Below are 24,840 nucleotides of genomic sequence, written 5' to 3'. Positions count from 1 at the left end.
TCGGAGGATCTGCCCTAGAGCGCCGCCCATGCTGTTCTACGGAGGGAAACATGCCTTTGATGTCAAGGTCCTGTAACGAGACGTGTAAGTGATTACCTTGTCCCCTGCTTGCGGTTTCATCGACTTTCAATCACTTTCGCTAGATGGCTCACAACATTACCACACGAACAGCGGACCAGCTCCGCTGCTATCGAGATGTTGGTTCCAAAGCGTCGGACCATAACATTCTGCACTTTGTCAAAGTCGCTTATGCCTATGGATTTCCCTATGTGCGGCCCGCCTTCTCTTGAATGATTTCCCATTTGCCTGTGCTCCGCTTATACACTGAAGCGCCAAGTAAACTGGTATAGACATGCGTATTCAAATACAAAGATATATGTACAGGCAGAATACGGCGCTGCGGTCGGCAACGCCTGTGTAAGACAACAAGTGTCTTGCGCAGTTGTTAGATCGGCTACTGCTGCTACAATGGCAGGTTATCAAGACTTAAGTGAGTTTGAACGTGGTGTTATAATCGGTTCATGACCGATGGGACACAGCATCTCCGAGGTAGTGATGGAGTGGGAATTTTCCTCGTACGACCATTTCACGAGAGTACTGCAAATATTAGGAATCCTCCGACATCTCTGCGTGCGAAAAAAGATCCTGCAAGAAGGGGACAAACGACGACTCAAAAGAATCGTTCAAGACAGAAGAGCAGCCCATCCGCAAATTGCTGCAAATTTCACTGCTGGGCCATTAACACGTGTCAGCCTGTGAAGTATTCAACGAAACATCACCGATATGCGCTTTCGGACCAGAAGGTCTACTTGTATACCCTTGACGACTGCACCACACAAAGCTTTACGCCTCGCCTGAGCCCGTAAACACCGACATTGGACTGTTGATAACGGGAAACGTGCTGCCTGGTCGGACGAGTCTTGTTTCAGATTGTATCGACCAGATGCACGGGTACGGGTAAGGAGACAAACTCAGGAATCCGTGGTCCCTGCATGTCAGCAAGGGACAGTTCAAGCGGGTGGAGGCTCTGTATTGGTGGAGCGTGTGCAGTTGGAGTGTTATGGGACCCCTGATAGGTCTAGATGCGACTCTGCCATGTAACACGTACGTGATCACCTGCGTCCATTCATGTCCATTGTGCATTCCGACGAACTTGGGCTTTTCCAGCAGGACAATGCGACACCCCACACGTCCATAATTGCTACAGAGTTTCTCCACGAACACTCTTCTGAGTTTAAACATTTCCGCTGGCCACCAAACTCCACAGACATGAACATTATTGTGCATATCCGGGATGCCTTGCAACGTGCTGTTCAGAAGAGATCTCCACCCCCTCGTACCCTTACAAATTTATGGACAGCTCTGCAGGATTCATGGTCTCAATTTTCTCCAGCACTACTTCAGACATTAGTCGAGTCCATTTTACGTCGTGTTGCGGCACTTCTGCGTGCTCGCGGGGGCCCTACAAGATATTAGGCAGATGTACCAGTTTCTCTGGCTCTTCAATGTGTATAGACGTTAGACAAAAATGTATAAAAACCGCGAGACATGCATGCTTGAACATAAAGGCAGATCTAGCTGAGCCTGCAGATAGCGCTGTTGATTTGACCACTGTCGGCACCTGTGCAGTGTCTTCAACAGGTTGCAAGTGTCAGTTGTGGTCAGAACAGTGTTTTGTGTAGATATGAGTGCATTATGTCGAAACTCAGTTAATTCGAACGTGGGCAGGTCGTTGGCGCTCATATGGTGGGTGCTCCCGTAGCCAAGGTAACCCAAGTGTTTGATGTTAGAATATTTATACAACATACAGGAAAAGTGGAAAACATCACCCACTAAGTCACAAAGCGTACGAAAGTTTTTATTGAGCAAGTGTGACAGACAATCATTCAAGAGGGTAACGACAAAGAATAAGGGGACAACAGCGGCAGACATCACTGTACAACTGAATGTCGCACTCGCAAATCCTGTCAGCACCAAAACAACACGAAGGGAGCTCGATAAACAAGGAACTGCAGGGCGAATTGAAAAATGAAAACCATTCATGAATGGTGTAAACTTGAGCAGAATCCATAAAACCAGGGCTGTGGGGAGCTGGAAGTATGCTATTTGGTTAGATGTCTTGTTTTACACTGTTTTCAACTCCTGCTGGAGTTTATGTCCCAAGAGTTAGACACGGGGGGAGGGTCTTCGGCGATGATCTGAGCAGTTATATCATTGTATTCCGTGGGCCCCATGGTTACTCTGCAAGGTCGCGTTACTGCTGTGGATTATGCGACTGTTTTCGCTGATCAGGTGCATGCCATGGTGTCGTAGCGGCCCCTTATCTGTTAGAGGGCTCGCATAACAGACAAGCAAAGTGGGCTGCCCTCCTCCCTTCAAGAGCTCAGATCGAAACATCGCCAGTGCATGTAAACAATAACAGACATTCCGCATAAACACGGAACTACTTCGTGAAGAGCCATGTGAGAGAGCTCTACCAATTGGAAATAACGTGACTAAGTGTAGCTCTCCGCCGAATCGGAGTTATAAGCACGCCAGCAGTCAGACCAGCAGTGTATACCTACAGCTAGGACAGCTCTGGCCAATATCTACGCCAGCTCTAGCATAGTAGACACTCGCTGTAGCCTTCAGTAGAACGCTGAATCTTTGTAATTGTGTACAGTAGTATTTTGGTCATTATTTTTGTTAATTGTCTCGTACTATTATCTAGTTTTGCCACCACAAGAATGGTTGTACTTCTCGTTGTTCTTGCATTTGAAAATTAGTGCACCCCAAGGAAGCGTTTATAGTTATAATAAAGTGTGTTCAAACTAGATGGTTAGCTCTTTCCTGCCGACCGCAGGACACTACAAATAGTACAATGTTTGTTCTGCAACAATGATGTTATGTTCGAAGACGACAGGGCCCTACTAGCACAGCTCACATTGCTATGGACCAATTTAGTGAAGAAGAGGATGAATTGTCTCATCTCCACTTGCCACCGCACTCACCAGACGTCAATATTATTGAGCCTTTATTGTCTACACGACTGTTCAAAAAGAAGGAACAGATTTCAAACATTTATTGTTTCCAAACAACAAAACGTAGAAACACAGTTCTAACGTTCCTGGAAAGAGAAAAGTTGAAATTTGTAAGCATTCAAGGTGAGCACCATGTGCTACACGACAAGTATCAAAACGATGGGTCGTTTCCTGCCATACATGAAGCAGTTCAAATTTTTTTTGCATTCAGTGTCAGCGTCTTGTGTTTCACGACAAATATCAAAATGGTGTCTCATTTCCTGCCACCCACGAAGCACCTAGTCTTCCGTTATCGAATTCACAGCTTCAGCAACGCCATGTTGCAGACTTTCAAGGGGGACAAGAACGCGGTCTTTTACGTAACCTCGTAGATAAGTCACGAAGTGTGAGCTCTGGAGACCCGAAAAGCTACAGGAGCTGACGTTCATCTTCTGCTCCTCCCAGGTCTGTGGAGTTACGCAAAAGACTGCGTTTTTATCCTCACCTATGCCTGACACTCTTGAAAGTCTGTGGCATCGCATTGTCGAAGCTGTGAATTCGATAACGAGAGAACAGCTGCTTCCTGTGTGGCTGGAAATGAGCCACCGTTTTGTGAAACGCAAGACGCTAACATTGAATTCATGAAAATTTGTACTTTTATGTTTCCAGGAGTGTTGAGATTGCGTTTCTATCTTTTGAAGTTTGGAAGCAATAAATGTTTGAAATCTGTTCCTTCTTTTGAATAGTTCTGTACTTTGGACAGAAGAGTGCGGTGATTGCTATCCACCTTCATCATCTTTACCTGAATGTGCCACTATTTTGCAGAAAGAATGCTATAAGACTTCCTTGAAAACGTTATATGACCTGTATATACCCAGTCTGAGGCGACTAGAAGCTGTTTCTAATCCACCGTTTACTATACCGTATTAGGCATGGCAGTGTGTTATGTACTTGGTCCTTCCATACCTTTAACCACACTCTGTACTTTCCTTACCGCGTCAAGTGGACGTAACGATACAAGGCAGCATCCAGTTTCGTCTTGGGCGGAGGACATACATTCAGGAGGCAGAAATCACGGGATACCTCCCAATATCTTGTCAGACCTCCTTTTCCACGGTGTAGTGTTGCAATTCGACGTGGAAGCCACCCAACAGCTTGCTAGAAGTTCGCTGCATAAATATTGAGTCATGCTGCCTCTACAGCCGTCCATCATTGCGAAAGCGTTTCCGTCGAACATTACGTCCTACGTCCCATAAATGTTCGATGGGATTCATACCGGGCAATCTGGGTGGCCAAAACATTCGTTTGAATTGTTCAGAATGTTCTCCAAACCAATAGATAACAATTCCCGCTAGATGACATGTTGGATCGTCATCCATAAAAATTCCAACGTCGTCTGGGAATATTAAGTCCATGAATGGCTGCAGGAGGTTTCCAAGAGCCGAACATAGCCATTTCTAGTCATTGATCGATTCAGTGGGGTGGAAGGACCCACTCCAACCTTGTAAACACAGCACACACTATTACGGACTCACGACCAGCTTACATAGTGCCTTGCTGACGATTCCGTAGCTTCATGGGGCCTGCGACCCACTCGAAACCTACCAGCAGTTCTTACCAACCGAAATCGGAACTTTTCTGACAGGGCCATGCTTTTTTCGGTCAAGTACGGTCCAACCGCTATGGTCACGATCTCAGGAGAGGCACTGCAGGCGATGTCGTGCTATTAGTAACGGAACTCTCGTCGGTCGTCTGCTGCCATAGTCCATTAACGCCAAATTTCGCGGCACTGTCCTAATTTATACGTTAATTGTACGTCCCACATTGATACCTGATGTTATTTCACGCAGTGTTTCTTGTCACCTAGCACTGGCAATTCTCCGAAAACGCCACTGCTCTTGGTCGTTAAATGAAAGCCGTCAGACATTGTGCTGTCCGTGGTGAGAGGTTAATGCCTGAAATTTGGTATTCTCGGCACACACTTGACACTAAGGATCTCGGAATACTGAATTCCGTAACGATTTCCGAAATGGAATGTCCCATGCTTATAGCTCCAACTACCATTCCGGGTTCAATGTCCGTTAATTGCCTTCGTGCGGCCATGACGACAGATTCATTAGAAACTCTGTACAAATCTTTGACGTTACACTGCATTTTTTTATCAGCTCATAATCCTGAAGCTTATTAAGTGGTTTACGTTAAGTGATTTAAGTCCGAAAGCAATGTGGAATTGTGACCGATTCTAGTATGATGGATGTATTCCACATGCTAAGTGATAACTACAGACTAAACTACTGACTAAGTTATACTGCGAGTTTTTCTATGTAATGTACATCATTACTAAGCGACTCTTCCGGCGTACCAGATCTCGGTAACAGTTGCAGATTGTCTATATAATGCCTTCCAAGGGCAACAAAAGATTGATTTTCCATATTACGCGTAATCATCGATCCAACTTAAAAATTTAAAATGCTTTCATATTCGGCTTGTTAAGAGGTACAAATTTATGTTAAAACTTTAGCAAAATAAGAAGCGTGTTATAGCCAGAAACTGTGTGTTTGTCTTGAGGCAGACTTCATTCATCCAGTATTTGAGAATGAGGCACCCAGCGACTTCCTACAATCTTAATAATTTCAAACCCGTACGAAACTTTTTCTGGCTCGTGAACCCTGGGGGAGTCGCTGGCGTCAATGATTCTCTTTCAAGTCGGGGCAGCGATCCAAGTTGTTCTGGCATGCGTGTTTTCTCTTTGGTTTCCCTGTTCGGGCCGCTATTTAAGCGCGGCGCTACTGGCGATGTGAGTCTTGGTTTTCCGCTCCGGGGCGCTGGAGATCGTGCTTGCCGGTGGTATGGCGGAGGTTGTGTTGTGGAGTCTCGCAGTGACCGCTGCGTGGAGCGTCGGTTGCTCGTCGTGTTTTGATTTGAGAAGTGTGTCGGCGCCGGACTGATATTGATGGTCTCTAATGGACTAGCGAGAGTGTATATAGTACGACTTGATCCTGGATGCCTATGTACGCTACGTGAAGTCTCATCGCTTGCTGCTACTAACGGTGGGCACCCGCTATTTTCTTTGAAGTGGCATTGGGACAATCTAATCATAATTTGTGTTCACAGCCGGAAACAGTGTTTGACTGTGAATATTCCCGCTGAGATGGGAATAAGGAATTCACTCTTGGTTCCTGTAGATATTAACTGAATACTGGTGTTCAGAGTATAAAACACTGCCCATTGACGAGAGTACTAAGCGTAGTAGTTTGAAACCTGCATGAGTCATTCTAGGACAGTTTGCAGGCCATGCTTTGTATTTAGACAGTGGGTTTCTAGTGTACTTAAGTATCTTGTGATCTATACTGTGGTCTCCGTTTGAAGGGTCAGTGACATTCGTGTCTTGTATTATAGTTTTAATACTCTTGATTTGCCAGGTCGTTAACCTCTTCTGACTCTATGCTCGTTAATGGGAAGGCTGCCTGTAAAAATTTTGAATTATGAACGTAAGAAGTGAATAACTTTCCATGGCATTTATTTGACGTTTTCTTTCTGTTAAGGGTGTTAAATTTAAAGGGGGCATAACATTGAAATTAGTGTTTTGTGGTGCCTCCTTTGGTTTGGTTTTCTGTCATTATTTTGTTTTAAAAAGGTTCCAGTGTACTATCAGCGGCGGGCACAGCTAGTTCCGGATTGACCGATACAGGGGGGAGGCGCCTTGTGCGAAATGTGTCCGGAGGCCGTTAGCTCGGCCAGCTACGTTTTTTGTGACGCTCCACGCTACTTGGCTGTATCCTGTCAATGTCGCTGCTCGCCCCAGTAGTTGACACAAGTTCAATATTTTTCTCTCGCTATTATTTTGGGGATTTCTCTCGTTAGGGTGATCGAGTTGCTCCAAGGTGCGTCCCTGTTCCTAGTAATTGGTTTCCCTTGTATTTGTGTGGGCCATCCGTTGAGGTGTGCCCGATGTTGCATGGAATTTAAAGTGACTTCTAAAATAACTTTGGACATATTTGGTGTTACACTTGAAAGGAATTCCGCGAGTGAGTTCTGTGAAATAGTCATTATACAAGGGTCGTCCAGGAAGAAAGTTCCGATCGGTCGCGAAATGGACACCACAGTGAAAACCTGATGAAGCTTTGCACAGAAGTGTTGGGTACTGTCTCTAGTCTGACCGTCGATCGCTTTAAGACACTCTTCTCAGTTGTGAGCACACTGTGAGCGAGTAAAGGTGCTTAGAACAACGATGTCTCCCGCCAAGTAGGAGGGCCTGCTGAGAGGCTTCGTCTTGATTAATGCAGCCCACCTAACACAACTGCCACGCACTTCCCTCTTCATGGAAATTCTCAGCCGCACTCTGGAGGGGCAGTGAACACTCTCCTGCAGCCTTTTCTATGTGTTAGATCACTCACAACACAGCCCTAAATGGCTCGTCCTATCATCTCTGTTCACATGAAACGCTGGATACGAAGACAACACTTGGACACAGGCTACGCGCTATAGACCAGTGTAGAGAATTATCGGAAAGCACAGGCGGCTGCCTTCTATGACGATGGTGTTGGAAATATGGTAAAACGCTGCGACAAATGTCTAAGTCGTAGCGGCGACTATGTCGAGCAGTACGTGGAAAGTGTAGCTAGCTCTTGCATATAAAATGTTTCTGATTTTCACTGTGGTTTCCATTTAGCGACCGATCGGAACTTACTTTCTAGACAACCCTCGTATTATTAGTGGAATTCCGTTGATCTATTTAATGGACTAAGCTTTCCAGTGCTGAAATTGCTCTTTAATAAGTGTTTCTGTAGTGTTACTTAATGCACCTGTGGGCATTTTGTCATGGTAAATTCCTGTTACCTTTGTGGGGAATTACGATTGTCATTCATATTCATTGAGGTCCGTTTATTTGTTTAATTAAAAAAGAAGGACCTTTAGTTAACTTGTTTCGTTCTATGTACTGATGTAAAGATTGTATAAGGGCTTTGATTATCCTTGTTATTGGTGGCTATTGGAAAACTGGTTTTGTGAAAGATTTTGTAAAACTGTATTGGGGATATGAGTAATAAATCTTTGTGAACTACAAGCCTGTGTTTGCGTTCTCTTATGATTGCTCTTGGTGACTGTTGAAGAATTATAAATTTCATGTCCCTTTCGCTGTTTATAAAATAAACCTCTATGAACAGACATAACGTTCTAATTTATTACTTCTTTACTACCGATATATCGCAACAGTCTTTCCAGATAGTGCCTGCCAGGCAAGCCATGCTCTGTTGATGTTAATTAATCCCGGATACCACAGACGCCTTTTGCCTAAGCAGAACAGTAAAGGGAAACCCACACCATTGAGAGAAGACCCTGCTAAATTTAAGACCGGATCTTGAAAACAAACACTTTACAGTCACTACAGCTCTCGCTAGAAAACTTGCTTGCTGTGGGAAGGGTGCTGAGTTTGATTCCTGTGCTTGAGAAAGGTTTCTGGGTAGAAGAATGATGTCCCTGACCAAAACAACAGGCAAAAGGACCAAAGCATATTAATTATCTGTTTCAAGGCATATCAGCATATGACAGGTAATTCCGTAAAAGCACACAAAGCGCCAATTCGTGCTTCACAATTGGCGGCATTACATGAATGCTATCACATCTTATCTTTGATTGGAATAAAGAACAATGAATATAATGAATATCATAAACGATGTTCCTTTAAAACTATGTTATAAACTGACAGGTATTTATAATTGCATTATGCATAACACAGATGTTCAAATGCATGTCCGCCTTGTTGGATCCACTAATGTAAGCGCCTCTCGGTATTAGCATGGACGCCTCTTAACATTTTTGTAGATACTAAAGCGCAAGCATGACGTGTTCGCTCTTTTAACACATCTGGATTTTCCGGTTCCATTTCGTAAACCCTGAATTTCAAATCACTCCACAAGAAAAAAAAAAAAAAAAACCAAGGGCGTGAAATCAGGCGATCTCGCTGGCTATCGAATGCAACCACCAAGATCTATCCACCGTTCTGGGTACACATTGCTGAGATATTCCCTAACCCCTCTAGAACAATGGGACGGTGCACCTTCGTGCTGAAACAAGTGACTCACAGCTAACTGAAGTGGGATGCCTTCGAGGAGATGCCCAATATTCGCCTCATTCTGTATGAGTCCCAGATACAGCCGACACCTTAGCCTGGGAGCCAAATAAACTGGTTCAACGACGTGGTCTCCTAGAACGCCACACCGTGCGTCAACACCCCAGTGCGCTTGCATCTGACGTGATCGTCACCAATGAGGATTCGCAGGAGCCCAGTCATGTGGACTGTGTCAGTTGACAGTAGCGTCATTTGCAAAATAGTACTCATCTCCCCAAAAATCTGCCTGATAAAATCAGGATTTACGGCTCCTTTATGTACGAGACGTCTGCAGATCGATGCCCGATTTTGGAAATTGTTTTCATAAAGCTTTTGGTGCACGTGCAGCTTAAAGGGACGCAAATTTCGTTTCTCCAGAATTCTTCGTACAGAAAACCTCGATGTCCCCATGCCGCTGCTACTCTTCTTTACCCTAATTAGTGTGAAAAATAGGTATTAATGGGCGAGATCTAATGACTTTCATGATATTAATAATAATGAACATATTATTATTATTATTATTATTATTATTATTATTATTATTGCTATAGACACAAGTAATACTGCTGCCTAAATGCAATACCACGATAATACTTTGATTTATACTACATTGTACATACGCGTTATTTTCAATTAAACTGTGCTTACCGTACGTGAGACGTGCTCCAAAACACTCATTAACGTTCCGGGCAACATCGGGTGCGTCACTGATTGGTCTTTCCACGACACGTTGTACTTGGAAAGCTCCCTCGGTTCTTAAACGCATCTCTGAACGTCTAAAAATATGCACAGAGTAGCGTTGGAAAATGTTATAAATACAGCCTTTCGGTCTCAGCAGGATTGCGGTGCGTCTCCTCGTAGATCAGTATCACATCGGTGTAGTTCTCGCAGGAGTTCATTGCCGTTGTTACCTGTTTGACTGTAAGACCTGACTCGAAATACAAACAGCGGCCACGCGACTGTGGATGTTCGCTTGTATGTGCAGTCCCTCTTTTGACAGCAGTGACGAGGCAGTCCTTCTTGCACTAACGTGTGCGGGAAACATAAAACGATAGACGACGGCTTGCTTGGTCTCTTGGTATATATATTGCTGAATTTACGTGCAAAATTATGCCGTTGTACAAGACATAGTTCAGCAGATACGAAGTCAAAAACACAGATCTTTTGTTTAAAAAGGTGTGCCCATTAACCAGATTAATTCATACAATGTTTCATAACGAGAGCACTTAGAAACTTCCAACAAACTTTAATCATAATTTCAAATCTTTCCTAAAAAAAATTTTCTTGTTTCATATTTAAGGGGCTCCGGAAAGGCTCAAAATCATGAAAAGTTCAATTTTTACTTTTTTGCGTTTTCTGAATCTGCAGACTATTACCTTTTAATAGATATATAATTTATTCAATTCCGAAGACTACAACTATTTTTAAATTTTTTTTGAAATGTGTTCTACATGGGCTTGACCCACTGTGGCGCTGTTAAACTGCTGTCAAATGATGTTATTATTAACGTCCGTGTTCATCAGGTACATTTTAGTGATGTGAGATAAAGTATGTGTTGTGGCTAACCTGTGATGGTTCAATACATATCGCTGGTGTGATTGTCGATTGTTTCATGTTTATTTACTCTGTCGTTATCTCGAAAATATTCGTAATTAATTCTGTTTCTTGAGTCTCTGTTTTGTTGAAGTATAATAATGAGTAAAAGTAAAGTTATTAGAAATCCTCTGAAGGCTTTTAAGAAAAGGAGAAATGTTGGAAAGCCAAAGGTATGTGTTATTACTGTAAACAATAAAGACGATAACCAAGTGAGTGAACCTAACCTCTCAAGTACACCTGCCCATAGCAATCAAAGTGGGAAAGAAAATACTTCACAGAAGAAGCTTGGTTCAATGAGTGAAAAGTATGAATGTTTTATGGGCGAATCGGATGTGAATGAAATATTTGATATGTCGGTTCTCAAAGGAATTTTTTCAAACTGTGTAAGATGTATTCATTGTAGTGAAGTTGGTCTGGAACTCTCCATAATAAAGCACGTAGGACTTGCTAGTGAAATACAACTGAAATGTGATAAGTGTTCATACATGACCACCTTTTGGAACAGTGTTGCAGTAACTGCAACTGAAGAAAATGGTAGCAAAATCTACGAACACAACAACGAGCGATGCTTGCTTTAGACAAGGAACGCCTTCGGGCTGCAGACAGGGCTGTAAGGAGTCTAGAAATACAAGCAAGAGTAAACAGGAGGAGGAACAAGAGGAAGCTGGAGGAGGAGTTTGCAGAGGATGAAGATAATCCATCCTATGGACCTGGAATGCACTAAAAAGTTAATCCAATCTTTGTCGCTCGATTCCCAAAACTTTTATTTTCTCATACTAATTACATGTTTTCTAAGGATCTTCCAAACATATTTGTTTCAAACTCTCAGTAAATGTTACACAGTACCTTCTGCATAATTTAACACAGCATTTTTCCAAAAAGCTGTATATTTTTGAATTTATAAATAAAAAATTGCAAAAAAATGTTGTGAATTTTCATTACAATTGAAAAAAAAATCATCTTTAATAACTGAACTAAAATTTTGTAAAATCCCTGTGTTAAGTTGTAGCCCATATTCCAATAAATAATCTGTAAAAATTTCAACTTCCTACCTCAAATACTTTGTGAGGAAAGATGTAATTTATAAGCGTTATTTTAACATTGCAAGTATAGGGCGTTCCGGAGCCCCTTAAAGTGAAATATTTAACACATTATCTCATTTATAAAATAATCAGACGTTGAACTGTCTTTTACATGGGAGTTCAATTCCTTAAAGAATAGAGAGTTACTGCTGTAGGAGAAATCATAAGAATGCCAGTTTACTTACTGGTGAGGTTTCGTTGTAATCCATGCTATCGTGTTAGCATTCAGTCGGTGGAGACTAAGAAAATGTCATCTAACGGCTATGTTAAAATTAGGAGGAAGAGATCCTGTTCTGCATGCAAAAAGTAACTGTCAAAAAAGATTATCAGTATCCACCTTCTCATGTCTGCCGTCAATTCAAAATTAGTTCAGTGATGTTTTTGACAAATTAGCACCATATAAAATCTCAGGATGGCACTGGGCCAGTAGAAAATACAATATACTTACGAAGCCACTTGCGACAGTGGTAGAAACTTTGGTAAATGAAACAACAACGACGATGTGGTCATATACCCAGAAAATTTCGGTGCTGTGCTAGTGTCGCCAGTGGCTCTCGTGGATGACACAGGAACCGGAAATTAGGGCAGCAAAGCAAAAGCGGAAACACTGTACTTCGCATTCCAAGGCTCAAAGAAAATTACAGATGTGCTTCCCAGTTTAATTCTCGCATCATTGCAAAGATGAGCGTCTGTTGACGTTGTTTGTCAAGTACCCGGCAAACAGTATTATAAGCAACCCCAGATGATTCCGTTATCTATAACAAAGTAGAATCTAAAAAAATGCACATATATGCAGGCAGTTATTGAAAAGATTTCAAAGTTGTAAAAAAACGCAACTTTCTTTACATATACAGAAATGTAAAACGATGCACTTTACAAAGCCCAGAAAAGCATTAGGTTATCTTATCATGATAATGTCAAGCAGTCATGGTTGAAATCAGCCAACAGATGCAAACACCATGTGTAGTAATTTGTGAAACTGAACGGGTCACATAAAGGCAGTCTTGGGTAAAGCAGGATGCAGACCACGAGTTACTGGCAGGTTAGTGGAAAAATGGCGTGAGTCTACAAAGGAGGTTGCTTAGGAAACACTTGTGGGTCACAGAATATAGCAGAAGAGCGTAGGACCCATGCCGAACAGGATCAACAGGGGTTTTTGAACGTATTCAAATAATGGCCGCCCAGAATTTCATAGATTTGTGTGACCCCCAAGAGGGTGTTACTGATATTCTGAAAAGCCTGAATCGTTAGAACCCTTGAATATGACATAAGTTATCCCAAGAAAGTCGATTTACGAAATTTCATCAGTCAGTATTAAATAAAAAAATTTCGACATATGCTTCACTCACAGGTGTATACACTGAACAAAAGCATCCGGACACCCATCAGAGAACATTAATGTGGGGTGTGTCCACTACTCTCCTTTATCACGACTTAAACCCATAATACAATTGTTTTTAAGGCAATATTGTGGATATTCAGCCCAGTTATAAATCGTGTGATTACAGCCACAACTTGTTTCTGGACGATATTATGCGATTCTCAAGTGCTAAAAACAAGGAAACCAGATAAAACAATCCATCTTATCCCGAGATACATACCAGGATTACAGACTACCTGAGTTAGCCCTCGTCAGAACTTGAAAACAAGCTGCACATGTGATTTGTCAAAACAAAAAACTACATAAGCCGGTTCATCCACAGTTCCCGAGGTACAGTAGCAAACTGAAAGCCGCAGCCATCGCCTACCAACGATAATATTTACTTAAAGCCAATGCTCTTCACCAACAATATTACTGTCTGTCATAAAAGCTTTTAGAAATGCCTGCCTGATATTAGCCCATTCTAATTTAAAACTACCTCTACACTGCAACCTGAACGCAAAAAGCATGAGGGTGTTGCACGTTGAAGAAAAAGGGAGGTTGCTACCAAATTTAGAGGTGGTAGAGATTCATTGTGCCTTCAAAGAGGAGTGCACGGGCGTTTTAAATGAAAGGACACTTCTGAGGACACTTTAGCAATATCCTACTTAAGAAGCAGTCAGCAATATATTTCACCTAGTGACATAGGATTTTCGCATGCTATTTCCGTTCGGATTGCAGAGTAGAGGTAGTTTTAAGTTAGAATGGTCTAGTATCAGACAGGTATTTCTCAAAGGTTTTATGACAGTAGTATCGTTGGTCTGGATATAAGGCTTTAGGTAAATATCATCGTTGATAGGTGATGACAGCAGCTTTCAGTTGGCAACTGTTCCTCAGGAACGCTGAATGCACCGGCTTACGCTGTTTTATAGTCTGAGTTGAAAATGCACGTGAGGAGCTTGTTTTTAAGTTATTATGAGGTTTAATGCTACAAAAAAATTCTAAGGTAGGTTATAACTCAGGAAGTCTGTAATCCTTATATGTCTCTACGTATAAGGAACACTATTTTATCCGGTTTCCTTGATTTTAGCACATGAAAATGGCATAATGTTTACTCGCAACATTTTGTGTCAATAATCACACGGTTCATGACTGGGCTGAGTATCTTCACTATCGTCTGCTGGGAACACCTTCAACGAGGTTTCTGAGTGTTTGTGGAGATACGGCAGCCCACTTTTCCTCAGGAGCCGAAAACAAAGAAGGTAGTGACTTTGAATGCTAAGGTCTTTGAGCCGTGGGGGCTTTCTCGCAGTGTATCGATATCACTATTCTTACGATCATTGATTAATATAATGCCGGTGGGGTGCAGCGCCCTCTGGTGTGGCAGCTCCGTGAGTGGTGGCCGCTTTCGTAGGTAGTATGAGTTGAGGAACGGAGCTGCAACAAGCTTTCCGTGAGGCCTCTTCATCATGGTGTTAGCCATTGGGGGCGACCAATATTGAGGTCATGTTACCCCGTGTAAGATATTTAGTACCAACGTGGCTTGCGTTGTGGTTTATCAGAAGGGTACCGAGTTGTCAGGGTAGTGTTTACTGTCATTATCGTCTGCCTTCCTTTTGTCTGTTGGGTACGGACGTGCATCTCTCCATGGTATTCGAAGGGCAGTGAGATTCCATGATCTGGTAGGCATTGGTTCAAATGATTCAAATGGCTCTGAGCACTATGGGACTTAACTTCTGAGGTCATCAGTCCCATAGAACTTAGAACTACTTAAACCTAACTAACCTAAGGACATCACACACATCGATGCCCCCAAGTGAACTTGGCAACTAATTTTGTGGTCAGCCAGAAAGCGATGGAGAGCAGTCTGCACGGCCACATTTTGCTCCAGCACACTGAAAGACATGTTTCTATTCTCCTTCTACTTAGTGGGATCAGGACTATGATTATAAATGAAGGTATAAAGTTCTAATTCATACCTGTATTGAGTAAAGTATCTCAAGTACAAAACTTTGAAAGTCACTATGTTCAATTGACAGCAAATCTTTCTATCCTAAACTGCACTACTATCAGTTCAGAGGCGACTTCTACGGTACGTTCCTGCCAAATTGTCTTTCACCCTGACTGTTAATACTCCAATAAATGTTCGAAAAAACTGCTCCACACAAAAGTGGAAATAATAGTCACCACTTGCCACACGGATTTGTAATTATCGCGGACGGCACACTAACAGCTATTTTAGCAAAATCTAAGCGATCTAGGATGGTGTACAGTCCTCGCGAGTTCACTATCAGTTATTATAGAAAATAAACGATTTGTCACAGTCCGTCACTGACGTCATTCGGGGCAGAGTGCAATCCGACGTTTAACAGAGGGGTATCATACGGTGGCTGAGTGCGAAGTGAACCTTCCAACAGCCTCTCAAGCTGTATTTATGTATGTGCAGCAGCGGACGGCCAAGGGAACATCTGCTGTCATCTGCCTTACGCACACGGCAGCAGCCTCTGAACGACCGCTTTCTCGGACACATAACGTTTAAGAACAAAGTTATGAATTAATTTAGAATCTTCTTAATTGTTGCCTGCATTCTGAAAAGTTGTTTGAAATCACAGAAAAAGTTTCAGCTCGCTTGAATAAAAACTTTGCCTACTAGAATTTTTATAGTGGAACTGACGGTAGATTGTTACCTCTGAACTACAACTTCAATAGAACTTGTATTAGCTGTTATTAATACTACAATTCTAAAATTTGTTGTAGCTCTATTATTTAGCAAGTTTTATCATGTGATAAACCAAAATCTTTTACCATTAAAATTACAGGTACTTAATCTACTACAAATAGGTATATTTTAGTTACAAATGTGGTTTCCATAAAATTATTCATAAACTTTAAGAGGTAGCTTAACGTGTTCTCTTAATTGTTATTTTTAAGTTGACTTGAAGCATCGTAGAAATTTTTACGTTTCTAAGACTAATATTTAACGCCTTCAATTTTTCTCAAAAATGTGGAATCTGACTGTGATTTTTATCGTACTATTTTAAAACATTCTGACCAAATTCTTGCCTCCTAGCTTTATTTTTTAGCACCACCTTTTTTTCTTAAAACTGTATTTTAATGAAAACTATTGATTTAATTACCTCAAGACTTGATATTTAAAATGTTATTACATTAGTGTACATATTGACAAAGTTTGGAATAAAATTTTGGCTTTTAGTTTTATACTTAATTATGGTGCAATACTTGTGCGCTACGCGCAGACGCAAGGTGACACAATTATTTGCGCTAAGGGAACTGTCGTTAATAATGTTTGGTACCTCGTGAAAGAAGGTTGTATACATGGTACAGGCCTGGACATACTGGAAGGTTTCAGATAGATTATATAATGGTAAGACAGAGATTTAGGAAACACGTTTTAAACGGTAAGGCATTTCCATAGGCAGATGTGGATTCTAACCACAGTCTATTGGATATGGGCTGCAAATTAAAATTGAAGAAACTACAAAAAGGTGGGAATTTAAGGAGATGGGAACTGGATAAACTTAAAGAACCAGAGTTTGTAGAGAGTTTCACGGAGAGCATTAGGGAACGATTGACAGGAATGGGGCAAAGAAATAAAGTAGAAAAAGAATGGGCAGCTCTGAGGGGTTAAATTCTGAAGGCAGCAGATGATCAAGTAGGTAAAAAGACGAGGGCTAGTAGAAATACTTGGGTAACAGAAGATCTATTGAATTTAATTGATGAAAGGAGAAAATATAAAAATGCAGTAAATGAAGCAGGCAAAAATGAATACAAACGTCTCAAAAATGAGATCGACAGGAACTGCAAAATGGCTAAGCAGGGATGGTTAGAGGACAAATGTAAGGATGTAGAGGCTTATCTCACTAGGGGTAAGATAGATACTGCCTACAGGAAAATTAAAAGGACTTTTGGGGAAAAGAGAACCACTTGTACGAATATCAAGAGCTCAGATGGAAACCCAGTTCTAAGCAAAGAAGGGAAAGCAGAAAGGTCGAAGGAGTATATAGAGGGTTTATACAAGGGCGATGCACTTGAGGACAATATTATGGAAATGGAAGAGGATGTAGATGAAGATAAAATGGGAGATACGATACTGCGTGAAGAGTTTGAAAGAGCACTGAAAGATCTGAGTCGAAACAAGGCCCCGGGAGTAGACAACATTCCATTAGAACTACTGACAGCCTTGGGAGAGCTATTCCTCACAAAACTCTACCATTTGGTGAGCAAGATGTATGAGACAGGTGAAATACCCTCAGACTTCAAGAAGAATATGATAATTCCAATCCCAAAGAAAGCTGGTGTTGACATATCTGAAAATTACCGAACTATCAGTTTAATAAGTCACGGCTGCGAAATACTAACGAGAATTCTTTACAGACGAATGGAAATCTGGTAGAAGCAGACCACAGGGAAGATCAGTTTGGATTCCGTAGAAATATTGGAATACATGAGGCAATACTGACCCTACGACGTATCTTAGAAGACAGATTAAGGAAAGGCAAACCTACATTTCTAGCATTTGTGGACTTAGAGAAAGCTTTTGACAATATTGACTGGAATAGTCTTTTTCAAATTCTGAAGGTGGCAAGGTTAAAAGACAGGGAGCGAAAGGCTGTTTACAATTTGTACAGAAACCAGATGGCAGTTATAAGAGTCGAGGGGCACGAAAGGGAAGCAGTAGTTGGGAAGGGAGTGAGACAGGGTTGTAGCCTATCCCAAATGTTATTCAATCTGTATGTTGAGCAAGCAGTGAAGGAAACAAAAGGAAAATTCGGATTAGGAATTAAAATCCATGGAGAAGAAATAAAAACTTTGAAGTTCGCCGATGACATTGTAATTCTGTCAGAGACACAAAGGACCTGGAAGAGCAGTTGAACGGAATTGACAGTTTCTTGAAAGGAGGATATAAGATGAACATCAACAAAAGCAAAACGAGGATAATGGAATGTTGTCGCATTAAATCAGGCAATGCTGAGGGAGTTAGATTAGGAAATGAAACACTTAAAGTAGTAAATGAGTTTGCTATTTGGGGAGCAAAATAACTGATAGAGAAGATATAAAATGTAGACTGGCAATGGCAAGGAAAGCGTTTCTGGAGAAAAGAAATTTGTTAACATCGAGTATAGATTTAAATGTCAGGAAGTCGTTTCTGAAAGTATTTGCATGGAGTGTAGTCATGGAATGTCGTCGCATTAAATCAGGTAATGCTGAGGAAGTTAGATTAGGAAATGAGACACTTAAAGTAGTAAATGAGTTTTGCTATTTGGGGAGCAAAATAACTGAGAGAGAAGATATAAAATGTAGACCGGCAATGGCAAGGAAAGCGTTTCTGAAGAAGAGAAATTTGTTAACATCGAGTATAGATTTAAGTGTCAGGAAGTCGTTTCTGAAAGTATTTGCATGGAGTGTAGCCATGTATGGAGGTGAAACATGGACGATAAATAGTTTGGACAAGAAGAGAATAGAAGCTTTCGAAATGTGGTGCTGCAGAAGAATGCTGAAGATCAGATGGGTAGATCACATAACTAATGAGGAGGTACTGAATAGGATTGGGGAGAAGAGGAGTTTGTGGCACAACTTGACTAGAAGAAGGGATCGGTTGGTATGACATATTCTGAGGCATCAAGGGATCACCAATTTAGTATTGGAGGGCAGCGTGGAGGGTAAAAGTCGTAGAGGGAGACCAAGAGATGAATACACTAAGCAGATTCAGATGGATGTAGGTTGCAGTAGGTACTGGGAGATGAAGCAGCTTGCACAGGATAGAGTAGCATGGAGAGCTGCCTCAAATCAGTCTCTGGACTGAAGACCACAACAACAACACATCGTTGCTGGCACTTGTTACCCAGGATGGGGCCCCATTTTCTCACGGCCCGGCGACTTGCGTAGCCGGGTGGTGTTTGCGTCATTCGGAGTGCATACGCTCGGCAGCTCTCACCGCTGTCTGTCTTACGCGCTTTTTCCCCCAGCCGCAGCCGAACTACTTAATGTTCATGTTGAAGTTTATAGTTGGAATAATTCTGAATTTGTATCCATTATCTTGTGGCCTTCCCTTAAGCAAATTTTGATGTGCTTTGGGATCCTAACATATACTTTAATCTGTTATAGCTTAATTATTCTTGTGTTACTGGAAAATGTGTTAAATCTTCAATTGATGTGTGTTTCTGGGATCAAAATTACCTTGCTTGGATATCGGTGTAAAATTCGTTTTCGTTGTTTTAAATATGATTTTAGTTTTTTTATCAGCCAAGTTTAAATCATGTTTTATTCTTACTATTGGGAATTAAAACCCTTGTTATCTGTTCTGATAGTGTTGTTTAACTATACATCTGCCTTTATTACATCTTTACCCTTATTTAATTCTGTGTCTTATATAGAGCGTGTCTCCCATTAAAGAATAAAACGTCATCTTGGGTTAAAGTTAACTTTAAATTTTCTGTAAATTATTTAAATTGGCACCGAATTTTAAATGAGTCCCATTACTTTGGCTTCTAATTAATTTAAAAAAGGGTTAATGGGCAGCTATGTGATTGAAACAATGCAAAATAAATGTGTGCTCTACCAGTGAATGAACTGTGTAAAATTCCGTCTGGTCCAGCCCTTCTCGGTTTTCCTACCTAGTTAAATTAAGACGGCGTAATTATCCGATTTCAGTCAAGACTGAAATCGACGTTCTAATTCATACCACTGGCGTTTCATTTGGTTCAGGTAGGGACGGTGGGCAGGCCAGTCCATTTTAGAGATGTCGTCCACCAAACCATTGCCTCACAGATGCTGTTTTATTGCAGACCACATTGTCGTGCTAATACAGTCGTCGTCTCCGGGCCCTGCGTCTACTGCACACAATACACACAGATGTGTATTTCTCCTTCCTCTTTTAGCAATTTCTTAAGTTCAAGAAAGCGATCAGACCCCAATCACGAAAAAAAACCCATGGCGTAACACCAAGCTCCGTACTTCTCCGTTGGCACCATACATGATGACAGGTAATGTTCTCCAGGTCTGCAGACACTCGGCAACCACAAATCTTTTCATCGGATTGCCAAGAGGTGCATCGTGATACATCGCTCCAAATCACTCGATTCAAGCTGTTCTTTACTCCATCTCAGGCGTCACTTAGCTATGGCTACAGAAATGTGTAGCTTATGAGGAGCTGCTCGACTGCTAGTGTAACAATACCAACGCTATACTATTGTACATATAATAAATTTTTCTTCTAATTTTCGATAAATTAGTGTAATCGATGTTCTGATTTCATTTCTTTTCTTTTCATGCCAATATGTTAAAGAAACTGTAAACAATTTTCGATGTGAATATTAATGTTTATGTCAAATTTCAAGCAATATTGTAATAGAATTGGAGTGTAAGAAACGTTGAAACTATTGTAAGATGTTAATTTTGTAATTGTGCGTCTGGTCCATACGTAGGCAATGTATTAGGATATGTAGAATGCAAAACCTCGGGTGAATACCCAGTCTGTAGGGGAGCGGTAAAAGGTGGATGGCAGGCGAGCGCGGGAAAATGCACACGGGCGCTGCACGGCATAACGGGCTCAGCAGTAGTAGTCGGAGTTGGGCATTGATCTGAGAAACACGTTCCGGATCGAGGAGGCTCTCCTGGAAAACGTGATTTCGTTGAGCCTCGGATGTGCCGTTTCCGACGCCTATACAGCATGGCAATATTCCATAGGCACTAAACTGAAAAGTATTGCGACGCTAAGAAGAAGTAAAGTGCAGATACACCATGAGCCATTGCTGTGATTGTATGTGTGCTCTGTGCCTCGCCATCTCGCCGCCTGCCGACCGCCGCATCGATACGAACAGATTGAAACTTTTAGTACTGTATTCGTGTGGACCAGTGTTACTTTCGTTCCATACTGTTCAATAAAAACTTAAATTTTACCAGAACTGTCCTATCATTTAATTATCCTCACAACTAACCTAGACAGGGTCCTTTCCACATGTTGTGCAATCCGAGTGTCCCGAGATGAAGAATTAAAATTTATGTTAATAATAATTACCTGCAGACCTAGCTATGTTAGAACGATGTTTAAAGAACTTTGTTGTTAATGAAATAATAGACGAATAATATAGGTCTGACAAAGTTGGAAGATAATGTTGAAATTGGTTTAGTAATGAAGTTTAATTAAGTTGAGACAAAAATAATGGTAGTTAAATGAGCAGGAAATAAGACAAAAAGAGTAGTAACTCATATATTGGAAATCTTGAGTGCTTAATGATTTCAATAATCAAAATTTTCAATACAGTGATCATAAAAGTTTCAGGGTCCCCCCCCCACCTTTTTCTTTTCTATTCATTTGAATTCTGAAGTGTACTGAATTGATCTGACCAGCAAATTTAAAGTCAATATAAAACCCAAATTTATCAGTGTTTTACCTTTTTCAAAATTGACATTGTATGTGTGTTTCGAAAGTGCTATTTCTAGGGTAACGTATGCAAGATTTTAATCAGATCAATAGACAGTACGAAGTTTGTAGTAAACATTATAATGTAATGTTGTGTATTTATGGCTTGTCCATATTAGTACAGAAAGTGAAATTATTAGTTCAGTAGATTTTCTGGTTCTAAAATTTACCATATTATGCAGTATTATTACGTGTTGTTTGGCATGAACGTACATCAACTTGTACAGGGAAGGAACTCAGTTAATGCCTAATTAGGCTGGCGACCGTATTATTAACAATTTGGTAGCATCTGCTGTGTTGTTTCTTGTCCGTCCTGACGTGTGGTTTCATTTCGTATTTGCTTGACGTATCATTGTTATTACTGAGTGGGTGTAAGTCTGATTTGCCTCCATTCAGGTACACGCGGTCAAAATCTATACAAAAATCCTTTCTCTTAAGGTGAAGCCCGTCAACTTACCATAGTACAGGCTTTAATGAGTATCGTGTGCAATAGCGCAGTGTTACACCAGCCCCATTCTTTTTAACTCCCTATGCCCCATCATTCCGATAGCCAAGCTTCTGCTAGCGCTTTGGAAATCACAAGTGATTGTTTCAGCTGGTTTCATGCAATGTTTTCCAACTGCCGTCCGCAGTGCTTGACGGTCCTTGTCCGTCGGTACTTGATGTTTACCTGTTGTTGGTTTATCTGGGCTGTTCCTTCCAGTTTAAACTTCACAGTCGCATAAAACACAATCGACTTTGGCAGCTTTAGAACTGTTGAAATGTCCCTGATGGATTTGTTATTCAGGTTACGACTGAGAGCAAGAGTCTCAGGATGGGACAGGATAAGATTACGATTGTGGATTGGACCGTAATAAGTTACTCTCGGTCTCACAACAAATAAGTACACTTTATTTAAAGAAATTAAAATTTTAAAACAATCTCTTAAAATAAACACAATTGACTGTATGACGGCTTGAAGGCCTTATCACAGAAAAAAAATTCCACAATTTTAGGGCCGAAGGCCACCAAACAATAACCTCAAACAACAAACGGCTGAAGGCCTGAATTAGAAGTCAGAAGAAAAATTCCAAATAGCACATATTAAGATAAATACGTCGTTTTAAAACAAACTGTAACACGGCTGAAGGCCTTATTATGAAAGAAGTGAAATTATCACTCGGCTCAAGGCCACACACAACTTCAAACACAAACGGCTGAAACCTGAATTAGAAGTCAGAAGAACAATTCCAAATAGCACCGATTTCAACAAATACTTCGCTTTTAAAACAGGTTTGCTTTAAGAAAACTTATTGTAACACGGCTGAAGGCCTTATTACGAAAGATGTGAAATTATTTCTCGGCTGAAGGCCACTCACACAATAATTAGAAAATTACAAATACCCTTAAAACAAACATCACAATCTAAGGAATTAGGACAATGTGTTCTCAGCAAGAATTCGAAGTGTCGGCCTGGGAAGGTAACTCAAACATAAGGCCAAACCAAGAGTTGTACTCACGTAACAGGATGGCAACTCAAACTAGGGTCAGCTTAAGCGCCGACCGACCGACAAACCAATCCGCCTAACGTCCGATCACTGGTACAACGATGGAATATTTTTAGGCAAGGCCGAAGAGGCAGACAGAACTTTGTCTTCAGAAAACACCCAAGGCCGAAGGAAACACTAGAAATTAGGTAGACCTCCCAAAAAATATGCACAGTACAATACGAGAGGCTGTCGACTACACGCCGTGTCGGACAGCATCAACAGGACGAGGAAAGGTACACTGCTGGAAAGGTACGCTAACCCCCAGGGCGGGTAACTGGGGCGTTAGCGGCCACAAGGCAGAAAATACCGCTGGTTTCACTTCACTAACAAGAACAATACTAAATGCAATGATAAATAACAAATAGAGAAAGACAGCTTCAATGTTTCACCGCCTCGAAACATTTCACTCGTTGCCGCCAGGCTTAGCGGCCCTGGGAGCAACAACCCGCCGACCAAAGGCGAAATCTCAGAATAGACGAGGTTGCATTAGCAGTTAACTCTTCACACAACTTAAACGTCCAGGGTTCGGTGTGAAACGAAGTCATCGCTCTCGCAGCTACCCTTTCCTCGATCCGGCAGTGGCAGCACGCAGCCGGCGGCCCCGGCTTGCTCTTGCGCTGCGCGGACCTGCCCGCTGCTGCGCCCCAAACGAACTGTTCTCCGTTCGCAACTCATCACCAAATCCAGTACGCAGACGGTCTACTCGATGAATCCGGTCCTTGACGTGGTCGTGCACTGTCGCGACCCCATCCTTCCGTCGGACAGTGCATGTTTGTCGCTAGCGGTCGGGCGAGTACTGGCTGTCCGGACCTCACTGCTGCTCCGTCCCAACTTCCCTCGCTCGACACACGACGACCCGGAAATACTAGAGGCCACTCCAAAGATGGTACCACACTAAGCGCTATCGATAAGCGCTGCTGCTGCCACTCAGAGACGGACAAGGCGAGCAATCGTAGTGGCACCAGTGAACACACGAAGAAAACGAGACGCCACAATCGTTATTACAAGATGCCAAGCTATGAACGCCATCAACGCGAGCCGCACACGGCTCAACGACGAATGACTGTAGTCTTATTAAAATTACTTGATAGTTGGAGCTGGTTTCCTCCGATCAGGGCGCTCAGCGTCACGTGCGAACCGTTCGCCACTGCCAAACAGTCACAACTACTGGTCACTCCACATTGTCCGACTTTCTTTCTTGTTGTTTTTGGAATATGAATCATGGATCTAGCTCTTTAATTTCGTATTTCATCACAGATGATAACCATAAAAGAATACACACATAAACGATGGTAACGATAAACAAGCGTTTCAAACACAGCACTTACCAAACACTACTAGATCTTTCCGCACAAGAAGCAATTCAGCATCACATATACAGTTATTATAACGACAGACATCGGCTTAGCTTAGAAAATTTTCGCACGACATTACGTGAAGACAAACTTTTGAAGGCTACTGGAATATGAATCATAAATGTAACTGCTTTAAGCGTAGTAGTGTCGTAGTTTAGTGGTTAGAGCAGTAATTAGTCGTGGTACGAAACTCGTGAAGAACAGCGTCATTTTTTAGTTCTAGCACTAACCAAAAGATTTCATTGTTAATTTTTATTCAGTTAATTGATTTAAACATAATGTTTTTAATTTCTAATACTCGGCATCGTCATTTTCACTATCATATTGACCTTTTTATTTGCCCTTATTTTTCTTCCTGTCATTCTTT

The sequence above is a fragment of the Schistocerca serialis genome, chromosome 7, assembly GCF_023864345.2.
Source record: "Schistocerca serialis cubense isolate TAMUIC-IGC-003099 chromosome 7, iqSchSeri2.2, whole genome shotgun sequence".
Taxonomy (NCBI): domain Eukaryota; kingdom Metazoa; phylum Arthropoda; class Insecta; order Orthoptera; family Acrididae; genus Schistocerca; species Schistocerca serialis.
The sequence above is the reverse complement of the archived record's forward strand: the minus strand, read 5'-3'. Positions refer to the sequence as shown.